Source organism: Rattus norvegicus, chromosome 18 (genome assembly GCF_021556685.1).
Source record: "Rattus norvegicus strain SHRSP/BbbUtx chromosome 18, alternate assembly SHRSP_T2T, whole genome shotgun sequence".
Taxonomy (NCBI): domain Eukaryota; kingdom Metazoa; phylum Chordata; class Mammalia; order Rodentia; family Muridae; genus Rattus; species Rattus norvegicus.
In genome coordinates, this window is record NC_141551.1 from 14,045,007 (window position 1) to 14,057,013 (window position 12,007).

A 12,007-nucleotide genomic window follows, 5' to 3' on the forward strand; every position below is an offset into this window, starting at 1 on the left:
TTACAAAGAATATATATTACAAAATAAAATCACATCTGCAGATCCTGGAAGAGAGGTATTTTACCAGAGCCAACACTCAGTTTCTGTGCATTTTGTTAAGACAGTTTCTATATAAATTATATAAAAGGAGACTTTTCTCCTTGTCTTCTAAATATTCCTTTGCTTAAATACTTATATCAGTATGGAGCTTTTTGATAACAGTAAATAAATACATAAATCTATGTATGTGTAATTTTCCTATAAGCTCATACATTTGTACACTTATTCCTCTTTTGGTGCTGTTGTTGGGGAAGGTTCTAGAACCTTTCGTTATAATGGAGAATGGATGAAGTGCTAGATTCAATGCTGTTCAAACTCATCCATGCAGTAGATTCCAGTTAAGTCATTCCACATCTGAGGCTATGCTGTATATAAAACAGAGGGTTTTCAATTACATGGTCACATGACAGATGATGAGGACAATCTTTGTTCTTCATTGTAGAGGGAGTGGATCCTTCCTGGAAGAAGTACATCAGTTTCCTGTTTCTACCTCTATGCCTTCCATGCTTGCTGTCATGTTTTACCAATCCCTTTCTGTAACTGGAGGCTAAATGTCTTAGTTAGGATTTTATTGCTGTAAACAGACACCATGACCGAGGCAACTCTTATACAAACAACATTTTATTGGGGCTGGCTTAGAGGTTCAGTCCATTTTCATCAAGGCAGGAGTATGGCAGCATCCAGGGACATGACGCAGGGGGGGCTGAGAGTTCTACATCTTCATCTGAAGGTCACTAGGAAAAGACTGGCTTCCGGGCAGCTAAGGGTCTTAAAGCCCACAGCCACTATGACACACTTCCCCCAACAAGGCCGTACTTCCTCCATCAAGGCCACACCTACTCAAACAAGGCCACATCTCCATATAGTACCACTCCCTGGGCCAACCATATACATACCATCACACTAAAATAAATCATTTCTTCCCTAGGTTGGTTTTTGATAAGATATTCTGGTATTCTCAAACAGGACAATGGAAAGGCACAGTAACAGAAAAGAAACACACACACATACACACAGGAGTGAGAGGGGGCAGAGGGGAGAGACAGAGACAGAGACAGAGAAATGGCAGTGGGAGGGAAGGGAATAGGAATGTAGGGAAGGGGAGAAGGAGAGGGAGAAAGTTATAATTACCTTTTCAACTAAGAGATTACAAGAACACTCATGTGCATATTTGGTCATGCTTGCAAATTTCTGGTTTTTTTTCTTTTTTATTGGATATTTTTTATTTACATTTCAAACGTTATCCCCTTTCCTGGTTTTCTGTCCATAAGTTCCCTATCCTACCCCCCTCCCCCTCTTTCTATGAGGGTCTTTCCCCACCTACCTACTTATCCCTTCCTGCCTCCCTGCCCTGCAAATTTCTATTTAAATACTTCAGTGTGTAAATGCCTATGTCTGTGTATGTGTACACATAATGTATACAAATATAATATATGTGTTATATAAAGTAAGTAATAATTAATTCTTATATACAATTAGTTCTTTGAGGCTTTTACACAATGTATTTGGATCACATTCACCCCTCCCAGCTCTTTCTGGATTCTACTTCATTACTGTACGGATCAACCTACTTTCCTCCCCTTCATAACTCTAAATTCCAACTCCACAGTGAGAGCTAGCTCTCACCATCTGCCATTCAAATATCTAATTATTCAGCTCCATTTTAAAGACAGCATAATAGAAGAGTATTAACCCTCACCACACCTGGGAATAACTTAATCAACTGAAATCTACTGCATGAACGAAGCTTTGACTGCATTCACTCTAGCGTTTCATTCATTCTCCAAATGGCTTAAATCAGCACATGATCCCCATCGTAAGGTTACTTCACAAATGTCCACACAATTAGATCTCTTGAATAAAGACTATAAAGTACCTACTAATAGACTGTCATGCAGAATAATTTCATTGCACTAAAGTAGATCTGATGACTTACCTATTAAAGGGAGAGGGAGTGAGGAGGAGAAGGTAAGAGGGAAGGACTGAGAGGAGAAGAGTGAGGAGGAGCTGAGATCAGGATGTGACGTATATAAGTAAACCAATGTAAAAAGAGGGTTTTTAGGTTTGGGGCAACAGTTTATCAGTAAAGGACTGGCTGTACAAGCCTGAGGACCCTGCGTTTGGCCCACCAGAATACACACAAACACGGGTACCACAGTGTCAGACCCTGTTAGAGACAAAGCTGTATAGTGAACAAGGAGTAAGAGGAAAACCCACAACTGGTCACAGTGCAAAGAATAAGTGAATGTAGAGTACGTAGTCACAAATGGCACATCGGTATTACTTATAAACCCGCCAAGGATTAGATCCCATCTCTGGAGAGGGTGTGGAACGACTGTAAGAAGAGTTTGCATGGCACTCCAGCACGGTGGGAAGAGAGGCTCACGAGCCCTCACCCTCGCTGAGGAGCGATTGACAGTTGATGGCTTCTGTGGGAAGGGAAATCAGATTTATTTAAGAGTATGGCTCCTGGTAGGTCAGCTATGTTCCACTGTCTGTCTGTCTGTCTGTCTGTCTGTCTGTCTGTCTGTCTGTGTATGTGTCTATACCATGAGCACTAATAGAAATCTCTGGATAAACAGCTCAGGGAGAAGTGAGAGGAAGAACACAAAGTTGTGACGGGGTCAGGGTGAAGGAGTGTTGGAAGAACAGAAACTGTATATGAGCTAAATGCATTGTGTGCAGGTATGAAATTCTTAAATATTTAATTACAATATTATACTTTTCAAAATTAAAAAATAAATGTAAGACCAAACAACAATGAACACCTAAGTATAGTGGTGTTTGCGTGCAACCCAAGCACTGGGGAGGCAGAGATGTGTGGATCCATGGGGTTTGCTAGCCACCCCATGTAGGGTAATCAGCAAGTATCAGGCCCATTTATCAGTGCATCTAAGAAAACATGGATGGTTGTTAGGGATTAGTCTGGTCCCGCAAATACCAAATACTTCTCCCCAATATCTGGTCGCAGTCTTGAGGAACTTATTTTCACATACACCAAATGATGTTTTGTACAATCATCTCTGACTGGTTAAATAAAAGTGGTTGACAGCCAGTCACTGGGCAGACTAGAGATAGGTGGGGTTATATTACCAGGGTCACAGGGTGGGATCACAGAGAAAAAAAGGAGAAAGAAAAGGGAAAGAGCAGGAGATCTTCATTAGACAGGATGGACCAGAAGGAGCGTGTGGCCAAGAGAAGTGCCCCCTAAGGACAGGCTGGTGAAGCAAAAGCAGCCAGGGCAAGACACAGGTAGTAGGAAAGTTAGGGAATGCAGCTGGGGAATAGCCAGACTGGAGTGAAAAAATGGTTTAAGTGTAATCTTTCAGTGGTTGTGCTAAAGCTGATTAAATAAATCAATAGGACTCAGTCTCGATTATTGGGGGCCTGGCTGGGTCACATTAAAAATAATATAGTTATTAATTATTATATAACAATGTATGGTGTCAAAGGAAAATGCTCAAGGTTAATGTGTAACACATACCCCCCCACACACACACACACTCAATGCATGCAAACATACATATAAATGAATTGGCTTTGTATTTTGCACACATATGATCTATAAATATGCATTTTGTATATATTTTCTCTAAAAATCTTGCTTGTATTACTTCTTTCACTGTGCACTTTGCAGAGCATGAGTTTGTGTGTAGTTAAGTTCTTCTGCCTTCATGGACAGTGTCTTACCATGGTTTCTGAAGCCTCCCTGGAAAAACAGGCTACCTAGATTTCATTTCTCTGCTTTTTGTACACTCAATTGCTCTCACACCATTTATTAGAGGGCCGTTTCTCCACTGGCTCGCCTCACTCTGCTGTCAAAGGTCAGCTGATTTTATTGTGTGGATCTCTTTCTGGGCTTCTTACTTTTTCTATTGATCAGCGTGTCTCTTCTTTTTCCAATATAATGCTGCCTTGGTTATTAATTTTATAAAATGTCCTCAAGTCAGTTAATGCCTGTTCTGTGTTTCTGTTCTTCATCAATGCTATATTGGCTCCTCAGGGTCTTCTATGTTTCCATATACACTTCCAATAGGCTTGTCAATACTTACAAATTGGCATGCTGGGATTTTGATTTGGTTTGAATTGAACCTCTAAACCAAGCTGGCAAGAACTGACGATAATGTTAAGCGTTCAGTCCATGAACATGGAGTATATCTCCATTTACTTCCCTCTGCTTATAGTCTTTTAAAATCTGAATCTCGTGATTGTATGGCTATACACCCTTCTCATATTTGGTTAGACTTTCATTTAATTATTTTTCTACTGTAAATGACATTGTGCTTTTCACTCTAAATTCCAATTGCTCATTGGTGGTAGGCATTTGACTTTATGCAATAATCTGACATGACAGTTTGAATGGAAAGTGCCTCTGATGGACACATGCATTGGACAATTAGTCCCCAATTGGTGATGTAGTTTTGGAAGGTTATGGACACTGTAGTAGGAGTCTTGAGTAGAAAATATGTCATGGGGGCAAGCTTTGAGGCTTTATAGAATACCTCTACTTCATCTCCCAACTCTCTGGTTTCAGTGTGGAAGCTCTTGCTCCCCCTGTCAAGCCTTTTTTGATGTGATAAATAAAACATCCATCTCCCTGGAACTGTAAGTTACAACAAGCCTTTTCTCCTCTAAGTTTCTTTGGGTCGTGGTGTTTTATGGCAGCTATGGGAAACTATAATGTTAACAGTGGACTTCCTGAAGAAGTGGGATCAACTTGAAAACCCTCCCTTGTTCTTACAGTGTTAATAAATTTTATCACAAATGACCATTAATTTTTGTCAAAGTTTTTCATGCACTAATTTATATTATTCATGTTGTTTTCATTAGCTTTATGATGAGGATAATTATAATTTATTCTTGATTGTTAAACTAACTTTGTAACAGCGAAGAGAATAAATTTTACTTGTTCAGCAAGCAAGGCTCTTTTAGCAAGGCTCTTTATTTTCCTCTTAGATTATAGCTGCTTTTACTTCATTTCAAAACCTGGTACCCACAAGAATGAGAAATATTAGTTTGTATTTTCCTTTTTTATAAAGTCTTTGGGTTTGGTATTGGGCAGTGCTACTTTTCAAGAATCAAGTGGGAAGTGATCCCTCAGATTTTACATTTTGATAAATACATTTGTATAGATTTTCTTCAAAAATCTTGCTTGTATCTTCACTGTGTACTTTACAGAGCATGAGTTCGCATGGAGTTAAATTTCACTTGTTCTGCCTTCATAGACAGCAAAGGCTACCTAGATTCATTTCTTTGCTTTTTGTACACTCAATTGGTCTAACACCATTTACTAGAGAGCCGTTTCTCCACTGGCTTGCCTCACTCTGCTGTGAAAGGTCAGCTGATTTTATTGTGTGGATCTATTTCTGGGCTTCTTACTTTTTTCTATTGATCAACGTGTCTCTTCTTTTTCCAATACGATGCTACTTGGTTATTAATTTTACAAAATGTCTTCAGGTCAGATCATATCTGTTCTGTGTTAATTGAATATATATCTTCTCTAAATGATGGGTAGAGTTTACCATCTTTTAAAAGTAATTTTAAGTAATAGTACCTGGGAGGGTAAGGTTTGGATTAATCTGGCTAAATGTTGCATTGAATTGATTTTCCCCCACTACCGCTCTAGATTTCAAGGACCTGAAATTTTCTTAAGCCTAGTGTAATGTATTAATTTGTATTTATGTGCATAAAGGTTTTGTTTACAGGTATGCATTGGTACCCCTGGAGGCCAGTACAGGGTGCCAAATCCCAAAGCATGGGCGTTACAAATGGTTGTGAGCAACAATATGGGTTCTGGAAACAACCTCGGTTGTCTACAGGAGTAACAAGTGCTCTTAACCACTGAGCTGACTTCCTATCCCACTAGAATCTTTCATTATGTTAGAGCATAATTAACGTGGTTCTAAGGAGCCCTATAGTTAAACAGTGGGTCATAAATGACTAAATTGCACTCCTTAAGTGGGCTTGAGTTCCTGGGTTATAATATGCTTAACCATTTTTCAGACTGATGTATTTTCTTGCTTGCTTTCTTAGATTTTATGGCAATCCAGTATCTGGAATGTGTTGTGGCTGGAGGATGAAGAAATGTGGCACCCTTCTTAGGTGGTAATGCTATGTTGAGAGGTTGTGAACATTTATCAGGCAGAGCAAAACTAGAGGAAGTCATTATCAGGGTTCAGGCCCCAAGGGCTGGACCTTCTTGTTCCTGCTGATGCCTTACATAAAGTCACTGTTCTGACTGTCATGAACCCAGGCACACTGCTCACCTCAGTCACCAGGCCTTCTCTGATACAATCTGAACTGCAATGTCTCCCTTGGCTTCTGTCTGTTAGAGGTATTTTTTTCACAGTGACAGAAAAACAACTGATTGCAGGTTGTCTAATCACCCTCTTCTGTTTAGCTAAGACCAGCTTCTGGTAAAGTCTTCTAGGTTTTTTCCGGACAGGAATCTTTATTGAGGGTGGCATACAGAGACTATTTCAAATTATTTCTTCTTTTTCTTTTTCTTTTTCTTTTTCTTTTTTTTCTTTTTCTTTTTCCTCCTCCTCCTCCTCTTCTTCTTCTTCTTCTTCCTCTTCTTCTTCTTCTTCCTCTTCTTCTTCTTCTTCTTCTTCTTCTTCTTCTTCTTCTTCTTCTTCTTCTTCTTCTTCTTCTTCTTCTTCTTCTTCTTCTTCTTCTTCTTGCTATACACAGGAGATAGGTTTTCTTAGCCTCTCATCATGAGAAACTGTTTCATAGAATGGACTGAGCTCACTAATACAGTGCATGTGTAGCATGTACCAGCTTGTAAGTTTGAGCCCCAGCAGTGAAACATACATACATATATGCATACATACATACATACACACACACACATATATATATATATATGTACATAAATTGATTCATAAGTTATGATAGTGTGAACTCACCCAAGATTGTGTTTGCCAGAAATTTCTTACACACACACTCACCCAAAACTCAGTGCCCAGATAGTGGCTAAAATTTTTTATTTAAATATTTCCATCCGCTTCGGTTACCTGCAGTCATCCAAGCTGTTACATGAATCAATATTAGACACGAAGTAATTTCAAAGGTCAAAGGAAGGTATGAGAATCCGGATGTTGTGTTGGGAACTCTTTAGACCTCAGATCAAGAAGCAGAAAAGGGAGACTTCCCATGTTCAGATGGCCTTTTCCTTCTACCTCTTACTTAGTGCTGGACCAGGTTTCTTCAATAATAAAGTCCATATTTGGGGTGAGCCTTCACCTTTTTTTTTTCCTTTTGGAAAAGCCCTCAGAATCACTCAAAGGGGTCCCTGGACAATTTCCTAGATATTTCTTAACCCAACCAAGGTGACATTGAAGATTATCCATCCCATTTGTGTTTTTCTCTTTTTACCCCTTTTTCATATTTTAGGAGGGGAAAATGCCTTCTAAAATCCCTATTCCACGGATTCATGAGAAACATTAAATCTTTTTCCTATTTTGTTCATGTTGCTTTAACATGAGGAAAGTGACTTTACTTTTCATATACTGCCATAATTCCAATAACATAGTAATATAGTGAGAAAGTGTGGGAACCGGTTATGCTGCTTTTTTATTTTTACCACAACACAGCTCCAAACAGTTTCCAGCAGCAATTGGCTCCTCCCTCACACCTCCCTGCTCATCTGCATGCGCCAGGTTCACACAACCCAGTGGCAAGACGAAATGCAGAACCAAGGTGTACACAGAGAATGGTTGGAACTTCTCACCCGACTTGCTTGGAGGGCAGAACTAAACCAGTTTAAAACAGAGAACTCACAGGAGAGCGTGTGACGCCACATCTTCTAAGGAAATCTTGGCAAAGTTGAGCTGCACTTTTGGACAAGTAAGGACTAATCGAGTGGTGTCATTTTCCATCATGATCTTTTAGAATTGATGAGAAGATGACACTAAAACAGAAAATCCATAATAATGTGATACCAAGACAGATGGCTACAGAAGCACAGATGGTCATTGTGTAGGTCAGACACTATGGTTAAAAGTTGTCATTTAGGTGGTGGACAACATAGCTCAGTAGGTAAACTCACATGGCACCAAACCTTATGGCTTGACTTTGATCCTGAAAATCCATATAACCGAAAGAGAGAACCAGTTCCCACAGGTTTTCTTTGACCCAGCATATACCACACCTCATAGAACCAATAAGTAAATGTAAACAACAATAACAATAGCAAAACATCTTTTGGAAAAACCCATACAGACTCTGTTCTTTCCTTTCTTATCATTTCCCTTCCTCTCTCTCTCTCTCTCTCTCTCTCTCTCTCTCTCTCTCTCTCTCTCTCTCTCCTCAATTCATTTCAGCTCATACTTCCACATACAGCCCATCATGCAGGAACTCAAACGGCAAAACCTTGGAATCAGGAGCTGATGCCACAGACTTCTCCAAGTGCTGCTTACTGGTTCCCTCAGCCTTCCTTCTTATGGAATCCAAGATCACCAGTCCAGGCATGGCATCATGTTAAATGGGCATGTACCTCCCAATAAATCATTGATTTTAAAAAATCAGCCAGATCTTATGGAGAAATTTTCTCAATTGAGATTCTTTCCTTTCACATAACTCTAGTTCGTATCAATTTTACATAAAATAAACCAGCAAAAATGACCCTGGTCAACCTGACACTGAAGTGGCTTCATTTTAATTAGAACCATTCCTTCCTAATTTATCCCCAATATGGAATGGTACTATTAACATCATAATATAAATCATAACTTTATAAGTCCCACAATCTTTACAAACATGAGTAACATTAAAAGTTCAGTCTTTAAAAAGTATCCACGAAGTCTTCTTGATTTCTTGGATTGGATTTATTTAAGAAAATAAAATGATGATAAATATTCTAAGAGGAGGATGAGTAGCAATCTTTATGAACATGGCACAGAGAGGGACTGCCAGGTACCTGACAGCTGCAGAAGCATCATGTACAAGTCTGTAACAGAAGTAAAACTAGAGGTGACTGACATAGGTTCCCAGCACAGGAAGTTTATAGACCGTAGTGCACAACTGTCCTTTACCTTACTCAGGAGGAAATTTTGAGGTATTTTGGCATCTTTGTCTTATGTTTTGTGGAGAATATCTTTTGAAAATTTATTTATTTATTTTTGCACTCCAGATTTTATTCCCCTCCCAGTCCACCCTCAGACTGTTCCACATCCCATATCTCCTCCCTGCACCCCTCCCCTCTTCCCTGTCTCCATGAGGATGTCCTCACCTCACCAGACCTCTAAACTCCCTGAGGCCTCCAGTCTCTTGAGGGGTAGGTGCATCTTCTCTGACTGAACCCAGACCCAGTAGTCCTCTGTTATATATGTGTTGAGGGCCTCATCTCAGCTGGTATATGCTGCCTGGTTGGTGATCCAGTGTCATACAGATCTTGGGGGTCCAACAGAACTGAGGCTGCTGGTCCTCTTACAGGGTCCCCTTCCTCCTTAGCTTCCACAGCTTTTCCCTAATTCAACAACAGGGGTCAGCAGCTTCTGTTCATTGACTGGGTGCAAATATCTGCATCTGACTCTTTCAGCTACTTGTTGGGTCTTTTGGAGGGCAGTCATGATAGGTCCCTTTTTGTGAGCACTCCATAGCCTCAGTAATGGTGTCAGGTCTTAGGGCCTTCCCTTGAGCTGGATCCCACTTTGGACCTTTAGCTGGAACTTCTCTTCCTTGGGCTCTTCTCCATTTCCATACCTGCATTTATTTCAGACATGAAGAATTATTGGTCAGAGTTTTGACTGTAGGATAGCAAACACCATCCCTCTCTTGATCCCCTGTCTTTCTGCTGGAAGTGGGCTCTACAAATTCCCTCTCCCCACTGTAGAGCATTTCATCTAGGGTCCCCCTGCTTTGAGTCCTGAGAGCCTCTCACCTCCCAGGTCTCTGGTACATTCTGGAAGGTCCTCCCAACCTCCTACCTCCTGAGGTTGCCTGTTTTCACCCGTTCTGCTGGCCTTCAGGGCTTCAGTCCTTTTCCTCTACCCAATAGCAGATCATTTTCCTCTCTCCCCAACCTGTTCCCTTTCCTTCCCAGGTCCTTCCCTACCTTCCCTCTGTGGTTGCTTTTTTTCCTCCCTCCCAAATGAGACTGAAGCGTCCTCACTTGTGTCCTTCATCTTCTTGACCTTTTGAAGTTCTGTGGACTAGATCTTGGGTATTCTATACTTTTTTGCTAATATCTATATTAGTGAGTACATTCTGTGCCTGTCCTTTACCTCACTCAGGATGATATTTTCTTGTTCCATCCATTTGCCTGCAAAACTCAGGATGTCATCATTCTTAATAGATGAGTAGTATTCCATTGTGTAAATGAACCACATTTTCTGTCCATCCTTCTGTCCTGGGACATCTGGTTTGTTTTCAGCCTCTGACTATCACAAATAAGGCCACCATGAACATAGTGCAACATGTGTCCCTGTGGTGGAGCATCTTTTGGGTATATTCCCAAGAGTCACTAAATAGAACAAGGAAAGGCAGGCAAGAAACAAAATATAATCATGAGAAGATGCTGGCAACAATTCAGTAGAGCCCTCTAACTGCAGAGATGGTGTGGACACCATCAAGAGATAGCTATGTGCATGAATAAATTAATATTTCTCTCTGTGTGTGAAAGTGTGTTAGAATAACTTTGAATTTTCACTGATGTGCTTGCAACAGTGCCAATATATAAAATATCCCACAGAGGAGGAGACTGCCATGAGGGAAATGGCATGAAATTCTGCTTGAATCGTTGAGTTTGGTATGCCCATGGGAGATCTAAATTGGAATTATAGGGAACAAATGAATGAACTATTTTGAAACTTGGTGAAAATATTAGCTGAAGATAGATATTACAATGCCGTCAGTGTATCAGTGTTTCAGACCATCACTGGGCCTCGTGAGAGTGTGTCTGGCAGTTCATCAAATGAAAGAACTGAGGGGTGGAACTGAAGGATTGAGGACTGAATCCTGGGCAATTTGTATGTTACTCTGGCAGAATGCTAAGTGTGAACAAATGTGACAAAGAAGTAATGCTCTAAGAACCTGGATGAAGTGCTCCAGCAAGCAAGCGTCTCAGGAAGAGTAATTAAAGGTGTTGTTGCTTGAGACACAAAAGAACCCTCTGGGTGTGGAGTCACGGGACTCAGAATATGCAGTCTTTGTGATTCATAAATTAAATGTGTGGTAGAAAATAAAGTTCTTCAGTAAACAAATTTTGACAGGTCAAAGGTCACAAACAAGCAATTGAGGTGTGGTTACTGAAAAACCAGGGAGTAGACACCACATATTCTTAGACTAGGAAGTTGGAAGGCAAGGACAGTTGAGATGACTTTGTATGATTTGTACTCTGCTCTGTTTTTGTTTTGGAATAACAGCCGTCAGCACGCTTTCAGATGGGACGTTTTTCAACCAGGGCAGGAGACCTGTTGAGGACATAGGAAAGTGAACACATGAGGGACAGAGAACAAGAGAAAAAGGTGATAGCCACAGAACAGGGCCAGTTGTTGTTGATGGGTCTGTTTGGTGTGGATTGAACTTGAAGGCTGTATTCTGGACAGAATACCAGGCTGGACTGAATAAGTCAGTTTACTTCTGCTGGGCACAAGTTGAGAGTGAAGCACCAGGCGCTGAGCCTAGGTGAAATTCTCATAAACATTGCTAGGTACAGATTGCCTATTAAACTATTTAATTAGCAGCACTGCTGAATCAATGCTTCAGAGCTCAGAGGTTTTGTGTTCTCCTAGATATCCAGAATTAAATAAGGCCTTTCATCAGGATTACCAGGCAGAAATAGAACAGACAGTTATATATCGACCTTTCTTCTGATTACCAAGCCATAGCCTTTTAGAAGGGCAGAGAAATATACACATGCATTAAAGAACTCTGCGTAATGAGGGCCAGGCTGTCTGGAGCCAGCCATTTACTTCCTGGGTTCTCTGGGTAGAGGCAGTGTGGTGTGCTATCAGGAGCCCAT

At 40.5% G+C, this 12,007-nt stretch overlaps 1 long non-coding RNA gene across 1 annotated transcript; it reads right to left on the reverse strand.

Moving 5' to 3' along the window:
* Window positions 1–8,854: 8,854 nt before the first annotated feature.
* On the reverse strand, window positions 8,855–11,456 carry LOC147999685 (uncharacterized). The gene is made up of 2 exons (XR_015643113.1): window positions 10,269–11,456; window positions 8,855–9,747 (listed from the first exon to the last, which is right to left on the reverse strand). It is a non-coding gene; the product is annotated as an uncharacterized LOC147999685 (long non-coding RNA).
* Between the last annotated feature and the right edge of the window lie 551 nt (window positions 11,457–12,007).